We start from the raw sequence: 9,785 nt of genomic DNA, 5'->3' as shown, positions 1-9,785 counted from the left end.
GAAACTTTACCGAAACTCAAAAGATCAGGGGTTTCCAAAAGTTTTAAATAATCTTTACAAATGTTCAAAATACATGAAATTTTTGTTTACAGTAAAAAAAACACGATGTTTCTCTAATTTATCAAATCACCAAGAATTATTACCATTTTTTAAACAAATTCTACGTACAAAAATAGAGCACAATATATACAACTGTGGTATCGTATAAAAAAATACAAAAAATGCATTCAATTACCATATGTATCTGACAGCAACTAAAGAACTTTTTAAACAAACTAAACAATTAAATGTAACTGAACTCTTTAAAGTAGAATCCTTAAAATTTATTAATAAATTAGCCACTGATGTAATTGTAGACGAAGAATTAAAACTTGAAAAAAAAAACTGTGGTAAACATGAACATAATTCGAGAATATCAGACAAATATCATATACAACCTTTTAAAACGATAAAAGGACAACCGAGACTAATAAACCATGGACTGAAATTATACAATAAACTACCAGACAAAACTAAACAAAAGACTCAGACAACCTTTACAAAAGATGGTTAAAATATTATCATCAACAGTAGAATATGAATTGTCAAAGTAAAAATATTTTGTTAAATGTATGTAACCCGTAAGGGTTTACAATGAAATTTAAATAATAAAAACAAAGTATTATTTTTTTCTTTTGACTTTCTTCTTAGTAAAAATGTTTTTTTATACTTTTTGTTTTGTATAATTAGTAAAAAATGGAAGTTACGAAGATATAAAGATTCAATAAGCACTTTAAACATAATTTAAAAGCCCATAAAAATCTAAAAAATGCAAGTGGTACGATGATTCTAATTTATTTTTTTAAATATTTTTTTTCAGATTTCTGAAGTGCAAAAGGGAAGAATGCAAAACCAAATTTGAAATAAACTTGTGCGAATGAAAGTGATTTAAAAAAAAAATAACCAGGTAAATATGCCAATAAAAGTATTTCAATAATTTTTCAGGTAGTCGTGATCGTAGAACGACGGATGTGCGAAAACCGCGACATTGACTTTCTTTTATGTTTTGATCTTGAAAAGGTTTTTCAAATTATTTATATTCCAGATTTGAAAAAAACGAAATACTTATAACTAACCTAAGTATCAAATGATATACTTTTGTGCTTATCAAGTTGTGACAGTGTCAATAAAAATTTCAAACCGCTTTCAAGTAAAGTTGAAAAAAATCACACGCGTCGTTGTTTTACAATCATGATGTGAGTTGGGGTAAATTTTAATACTAAAATTTTTTCACTCTTATTGAGTTTTGTGGTTTATTTTCAACTCAGATCTCTGTTTCGAGTAGCGACTTGAGCCACTGGATTACAACCCCGTTCAAATAAAATTGAAATAATTATTGTCTTTTCTTCAAAGATACCCTAATTAATATAGAATTTTAAATCCAAGGCATATGATTTATTGCTCCTATTTCTTACTATAATTGAGTGAATTTCTAGAAAACATAACTCAATTATCATTTCAATTATGCTTTAATATATATATATTCTTTTTCTGTTGATTTAAATGATGCTCTTATTTTGTATTTTTTTTAATACTACTATACTTTACTATTATTTTGTTGATTTTAATGATACCACTATTTTGTATATTTGATTATGTGTGATTCTTAATTTGCATAATTTATATTTTAAAAATTATTTCTGATTATCTTTATTGCATTGTATTCTTTGGAATTTGATTATTTATTACATTTACCTTTTTTCTAGATTGTAATTCTATGTCATTATAATAATTTGATCTAATCATTTTTACTATGAATTTTTATTGTTATTTATTGTGGCTTGACACGAGCATAGCCTAAAAAGCCTTAATAAGGTCATAAATATTTAATTTTGTAATTTTGAATGAATATATAAATAAATACATTTATGCAAACCTCATATTATTCATTTAATAAAACGCACAAAAACAGAACAAACACATATAATAAAGTAAACGTTTGTGGAGCAGGTATTCGTTTCCGGTAACAATGCTTGAGCAGCCCTGCCGGTCGGGCACGCATTCCTGTGGGTAGGTGGGTAGGTGGGTAGGTAGGTAGTGGATGTTTAAGACGTAGGAATAATGTTCACCAATGTAATTTATTTCTTTTTTCGCCTTTTGCCCCCGCTCGGGATTTACAATCAGATTTCTTCACTTTGATGTATTTTACCAGGTTAAGCGTTTTTCACCCCCACCCCTACTACCCTAAAATGATTGGTAGCTTTTTGATCAGTCGAAGGTGAACTATAGTTCGCTTGAGTAAACGCCTATTGTAATTTAGAATTGCTAGACCAGAATCGTGTCGGGGCAGATGAATAATACAGTTTTGCGAGTGAAATAGAACCAACACGGACGAGTGTTTTCGGCTCGATGGCTGCTCTGTAGGGAAAAATTCTGAGAGATAAATCGAGTGGAGATAAGTCCGCCTTGTTGTGTAGTGGTTGACATGTTCATTATTAGAGTGGGCCGATAATGTATGAAGTTTTTTTTTTTTAGACATCAAAGTGAAAGGGGTTTAAAGAGTTGCATTTTGGATCACATTGAACGTAAAAATTACTTAAAAATATATATGTACCTCGTAGCAGACAGATGCAAATTCAAACATCAAATGTTCAACAATAGACTAAAAAATCTACTTTCTCTAAGTGATTTCTAATAATTCTGAATATTAATTAGTATGTTCAGTATCTTAATACATTGGTTTTTTCATTAAAAGACTTTCATTTCTTCTAAATCAATGGACATGATCATAAACTAGATACGAAAATCGAAATGTCATTTCTTCAAATTCTGGGTTTGCATCCGTCTGCCTCTGAGGTACAGATATTTCATACTACTTTTGGCCCTCAACCGAGGTTTTAAGTTTATAACTGTCTGAATATTTTATTATTTTGTTTAAGTATGAATTAATCACATTACAAATTCGAACACGTTCTAAAACTACCGAAATGCAAAAAGTTTACACTACGCGGAACTGATTCCGTTGAGCGTCTGGCTAATATTGACGAAAACAATGGCTCATTAAAACAATGCTACCCATTTATAACCAAACAAGTGCAACTCACGCCTTTAGATGGTTATTTAATTGGTTTAATGCACATTATAAAATTTAATTGGATTGATTTTCTTATTTAAATACGAAATGACATCCGGTTTAGCGTAAAAAAATTACTTTATCAAAAACTTCAAGCTCTGGTTGAGGGCCAAAAAAAGCAACGATATTTTTGGATTTTTTTTTTATTCCAAGTAATCCAAAAGGCGACTCCTTTTATTTCAAAATTGAGAAAAAAAAATATCGGTCCATCTACCATTCTTGAGGCCATGGCGGCGAGGAAGTTAAATATTGATTTTCAAAGTTTTTTAAACTGCAATATTTTATTATAACTGGACTGCTTCCTGAAGCGTAAGACTGGTCGCCTCCTTCATCTAACAGATGATCGAATTGCGATGTATTATTATTTGGTCTAAGAAAAGTATTCGTATTTTTGTTTTTAATCTTTTGCTTAAATTTATTTATTAATGACACTACATACATTTATGCGGAAAAAAGGCACAGTTTATAGCAACACAATCAGGAACGACCCATGCTTGTGAACTGGCCTGATTCGCTAGAAAATCCGTGTTGAGTTGGAACTTTTGTATTGTATTCATAAAAACACACACACTCATATATACACATTCATATTATATTTTATTCATACATAATTAGCTTATGACGCCTATAATACCACATATCATTTACGTACTATATATTATAAAACTTTTTACATTTTTACATAAATACTGGTCGTTTACCAGTTATTCCACATTATATCGTAGTGATTTGTTCCAGTTCGAGCAAACCAATAACTCAAACCAGATTTAAATTTAGAAAACGACTCATACTATTTTGTCGCCAAATCTACCGCATAGAAATGCGTCTTGGACAAAATTATTTTGCTTTTTAGTACGAAGTAATTCACTTTAGAGGAATATCTGATTTATAATTTAATGTTATCAAACGCTTATTGTTACCAAAAGTTACAGGTCTTATCACAATAAATGGATCTCACTGTTGTTAAAACTAGGCACGTGATTCCGACATAAATTATTTTGTAACAACTGTCGTAATCACATTTCTTACTTATTATTTTTTACTAATTTACTTTCACCTAAATCTCTAAAATGAATGTCGCATTGAATTATAAAAAAGCGCTAACAAAAAAAGACTTAACTTTCATAAAAATGATAAATTAATTCAACAAAAAATACAGAACGCTTCCTAGGCAAAACGTAAAAATGGAATTTAAGCGAAATTGAAATATTTTCAGAGGGTTTTTACATATTATACCAAAAAAACTAATGGCTCTTTAGTATGTTCTCTGCGGGATGCAATACATCTTAATAAATCTGAAATTGGCAACTGCTGTTAGCAGATCAAAATCTATGTATTAACTAAACTTTAACTGATTCTTTACTTACTTTATTTTGAGCAATAAGTTTTGAATCGAAATTCAAAGTGTCAACAGAGATAAATAACATTTCTAAGGCATATAACTTGTTATTGGTTAGTTAAAATGGTCACTTTATCATCTGCATAAAATTTAGCTGCCTTAGTTCTTGTATGTTCAATATACCATTTTAGCAAAAATGAGTTTTCTCTTTTTTTTTTTTTTTGCACCACAACAGGCCAGGAGGCCCAATTATAGAGGTGAATTACATCACAGAATACCCAGGCTTGAGAAAAATCGCCTTTTTCTATATTTTTTTTTTGTGTTCTCACCGGCAATTGAACCCGAAACCTTCCGTATGTGAGTCAAGCGTCTTGACCACTACACCACAGAGGCAGCCACGAGTGCCAATATATTCATTCTCTTTTTATGCGTCCATGTGGATAAAGATTTTTTTTTCGTTATTAAATAGTATTTTAAGCATTTTTTGAGTGCCCATCTATCATTTGACTTATTTGGCTTTTGAAACAAAGAAAATGTCCTTTGTACAATTTTCAAAATGGTCTTTTGAACATGGAAGAACTAGGGTAGCGATTTAGCTTTAAATGCATATAAATATGTCATCATTATCATCATTCCATGTCATATGGTGTCCATGAAGATCCTTCAGGCATCTTTGTCGGCTGCCAGCTTCTGTGCATCCCCCCAAGTCAGGTTCGCGTCCCGTAGTTCTGACATGATCTGCCGACGAACAGTCAGCAGTGGACGTCCAGGACGTCGAGAACCTTAGAATACTGAGTTTTGAGAATAAGTGTCTCAGAAGAATCTTGGGTGTGTGGAGGTTTGACTTTGTGCGGAGGGAAGTAACAAGAGAACGGAAGCAGCAAGCTCCGGTGACAACTGTCATCATACGGATGCGATATGGTTGGCTTGGTTATGTACTGCGGATGCCTCCTGAGAGCCTTAACCAAGCTTGCTTACTTTACAAGGCATCAAGAATTTTGAATTAAAATACTTCATTTACTTTATATACCTTTTTTCCTAGATTGATATACACGTCAATAATTGATCTGTCGGCCGAAGCCTTTTTGCATGCGTAGTTAGTTTTTGACACGCAAACGTACTTCCGAAACAGTGTCACACTAAAAATAAATTGTTCATCATCCTCATCATCATTCCATTTTCGTACCTAATGGTGCATAGGGCGCTGCATTGGTACACCAATTGCAGCGTATCTTGATTGTTTTTGTTACATGAAGGTAAGATGATCAGACTTACGCTTCAGGCACCAGTCCAGGGACTATGAAATGTTCAGGTGTGAAAACACCCTTTTAAATAAATGTTTCATATCGACCATGTTCAGAATCGAACCCGAGACCTCTTGCATAGTAGGCAAACGCGCTGACCATTACAACACGAGGCCGACAAACTGTTATGAAATAAACCGTTACCTTAACGAAAAAACTTCATCAATATTATTGATTCACTAATTAATCTGCTTCGTAAAGCTGTTTCTTAAAATAAGAGTTTCAAGTAGCGTGGGCAAAACAGTATAAAAACAAATCAGGATATGTGAAGCTGTTTCTGAAAAACAGTTTAAAGCCATGGCCATCTCACCTTCTTTTATTTATGTGAAATTATTTCACAAGTTGCTTTGCTAACGCTGCGCTTAACTGTTATTTAGAAATCGTTTTATGAAACAGTTTGATTTGTGAATCGGTAAATTTTTGGGCTAAATTTTACTTCAGGGTTTAAACATATCGGTAAAAGTATAAATTATCTTTAATATTTCGTCGATAATCTTCAACTAAGGACATTAACAATTTATTTATTTATAAAAACATAAATTGAAAAAACAAAATGGCACAAATAAAAAATAATGACAAAATTAGTTTGTTTTAGGAAAATGCCCAATATACAAAGAGTTTGGCAAGCCAGAATGATTGGTATGTCTATAGTTGCAATTGGTTACTTCATGAACAAATACCTGTCCTAAGGAACCGCTTATTGCGATAAAATAACTTTTTGTTCATTATGGAATGTGTTTCGCAAAAATAAAAATGAAATTAGAGAAACGGTAAAAATAAATAAATATACATTAATAAAATAAATATAAAACAACTTTGTTTTTAAACACTCATTTTTTTTCTACCAACCCGTTTCAAAGCTATACAAGCTTCTTTTTCAAGGTATAATTGACTAATGAACTATACTCTATGTTATTTTAACAGTGATTACTAAATATTGTATCCAACCTATGGAGCTAATTAGTCAAGTCTTTTTGTCATGTTGTTCTTTTAAAGGTGAAGATAGAAAGTGTAAAGTGAGATGAGTACGATCTTTAAAACTAGACAGGAGTGGACTAAATAAACTATAGTTTATTGGGTTAGTTGTATTTTTTTTTGTAAAAGAATCATAGATAGAATAGAAGATAGATAGAAAATAACCATAATTTCTATAGACACTAGATTGAAAGCTCTTGATGTTGAAAATAAAATACTAAAATTAGACAACTTGGAAATCTTTATCCTCATCATTCCCTTTCCGCACCTAATGGTGCATATATCACTGCATTTGTACACCAATTGCAGCGTATCTTGATTATTTTTGTTACATGAAGGTAAGATGATCAGACTTACGCTTCAGGCACCAGTCCAGGGACCATGAAATATTCTAGTGTGAAAACACCCTTTTAAATAAATATTTAATATCAACCATGTCGGGAATCGAACCCGAGACCTCTTGAATGGTAGGCAAACGCGCTAAGCATTACACCACGATACCGACTAAATCTAAGAAATTAAAAAAGCTACTCATAATAAAAAAAACATAAAATGAGCAAATAAACAATATTACCTTTAGTTCACTCCTGTCTAGATTTAAATATCGTATTCATCTCACATTACGCTTTCCATCCTTACACAACAAAAGGACTTGATTCATAAACTCTAGATGTAATATTACGTAAACATTGATAAAACAAAATAGTGTAGAATTCATTAGCAATATTTCCTTAAGTCCACTCCTTTCTAGTTTAAAAGATCGTACCCATCTCACTTCACACTTTCCATCTTTATCTTTAGAAAAACAACATGACAAAAAGAATTGACTTATTGGCTCCATAGGTTTAATGCAATATTTAGTAATCACTGTTAAAATAAATATTGAATAATTTAATATTTTTTCATTGAAATAAATAACCATAAAGTTGGTGCTGCAAAAATATATTTAAAAGTATACATAATTCAACGGAATTTCATAATCTTATTCCTTGATAAGAAGTTTTAACGATCCATAAAAATAAATAAAAATAATATTTTTCGTCTTTCACGCACTCGGAAATTTACTTCACTTTTTTATTGTCCAAGTCGATATTCGGAAAAGGAAAATAAAGATATTGAAAATAGAAGGAGACACTACTAAAAACGATACAATAAATAATAATCTATGCGGAAAATAAAGGGGAACTCGGAGTTGAGGGTAATAAAATAGCTTGCATAAAATAGATACGATGTTTTATGAGCAAAGCAAAAAACATTTGTTTTGATATATTTGGAAAATGATAATAATTCATTATCATTGTATAAATGATTATTTTAATATTATTTTTGAAAGTTAAAAAGATGATCAAAGGTCTCTTTTATTTTATCTCTAAAATTAAGTTGTGTAAAACCATATTTTCATTATGTCCAAATTGTTGTAGACGAATTTTAAATTTACTCTGATGGGATGGGAATAATATACATTTATTTAAAATAGATCAAAATGTTTAGTATGCACACAGTGTGTGAAATGATCCAATAATGTTTTGAGTATGTCAAGATGCTTGCAGACTGGCTGAATTTCTCCCCGAGGGAGTTGTTCATATTTAAATTTGATGCAAAAGAGAGGGAAGACATATTTGTGAAGGGAATATGGAAGCTTAAGCATTTACAGGGCTTATGATCTGTCATTGGCTGGTTTACACACAGTGTAATATTCATCAATCTGCCTATGTTTAAACATCCACATTCTGATGAAAACAATTTACAAAATATCTTAAATATTTTTTTTTAAGTTTGTATCTATTCCTATTTTTTTAGTTTTGCGAATCAAAGAATGGTTAATTAGTTAAATGTTTTTATTCCTTTTTTCCCACTGATGAGATTTCATGGGTGACCATTTTGTTTCCAGATGAAGTTTTTAGCTCTGTAATTTAGATACACAAAGAGCATTTGATGATTGTTTTGGAGTATTGAAGCGTAAAATGATTCCGCTCAATAATCCATACCTAATTTTACTAATGGAATAAGATTAATTACCTAAATTGTGCGTATTTTTTAATTGCTTCATTTTTATGTTCAATTTCTTCCGTGTGGTCTTACCAATCATTTACGCCCTGTTTAATTGAATTTAAATTAGTTCTTAGAAATTCTTGTTATACATTTGAAAAATGCATAATTAACGTTTGGATGAATTTCAGAGATATCTTCAAAAGAATAGCAAAATAAGATTTTTTAAATTTAAGTTTTCCAAAAAAAATATCATAAAAATATAGGTATAGAAAGTTGAAAACCAAGATTTTTTCAATCTTTATATTGTTTAATTATCAGTAAGCGCTGGTTTTAGGATGTCTCCCATCAGCACGTTGATTTTATAATTTTGTGAAGTATGTATGTCTAATTAGAGTCCTGACGAAGAGACGCGTACGTTTCGAAACCGATAGATATAGAAATGTTGGCAAGTGGTTATATGCAAATATTAATCAACGTTTTTATCTTGATGTCACTTAAGGTCAAACCACACGAGAGCAATACTGCGCGGCACGGTGCGGCGCGTCGCGGCAACATGAAATATTATTTTGGATGATACAAAAAGCACTGCAGCTGCGCCACAGTGCGCGGCACTCTACACGAAACTTTTTTGCGCCGCGCCGCTGAAGTGCAGTGACGCTGTAGTGCTGTTTGACTTTAAAACATAAATTATATGGTAATTCATTTAATAAATACTTAACATAATAATGTAAATAATATGTGTACTAATTATATAAAGATGAACACTTTTTCATAAATAATCATGTATTTCTTAGTACATTTTTTATTATTATTGAGCTTCGAGAGAGAGTTTGTTTTACATTCATTTTCATTAATTATTCAATAAATTATTTGGAAATCTAGGGTATCGAGAATTTTTGTAATTAACAGGTATTTCTTCTATTTAAGTTTGTATAAAAAATGCTTTCTAAAAGATGTCATCAATTGAGGGTATGTCTAGTTCTTTAAATATTAAATTTGAAAGGTAAGTTGTAGGTTTTTTTAATATATGTAATTTTAGCAATGGTTTTTTGAGTTATCAAAA

This window comes from Micrasema longulum, unplaced genomic scaffold (assembly GCF_059751315.1).
Source record: "Micrasema longulum isolate JH-2025_06_02 unplaced genomic scaffold, ASM5975131v1 h1tg000080l, whole genome shotgun sequence".
Taxonomy (NCBI): Eukaryota; Metazoa; Arthropoda; class Insecta; order Trichoptera; family Brachycentridae; genus Micrasema; species Micrasema longulum.
This window is presented reverse-complemented; position numbering follows the sequence as displayed.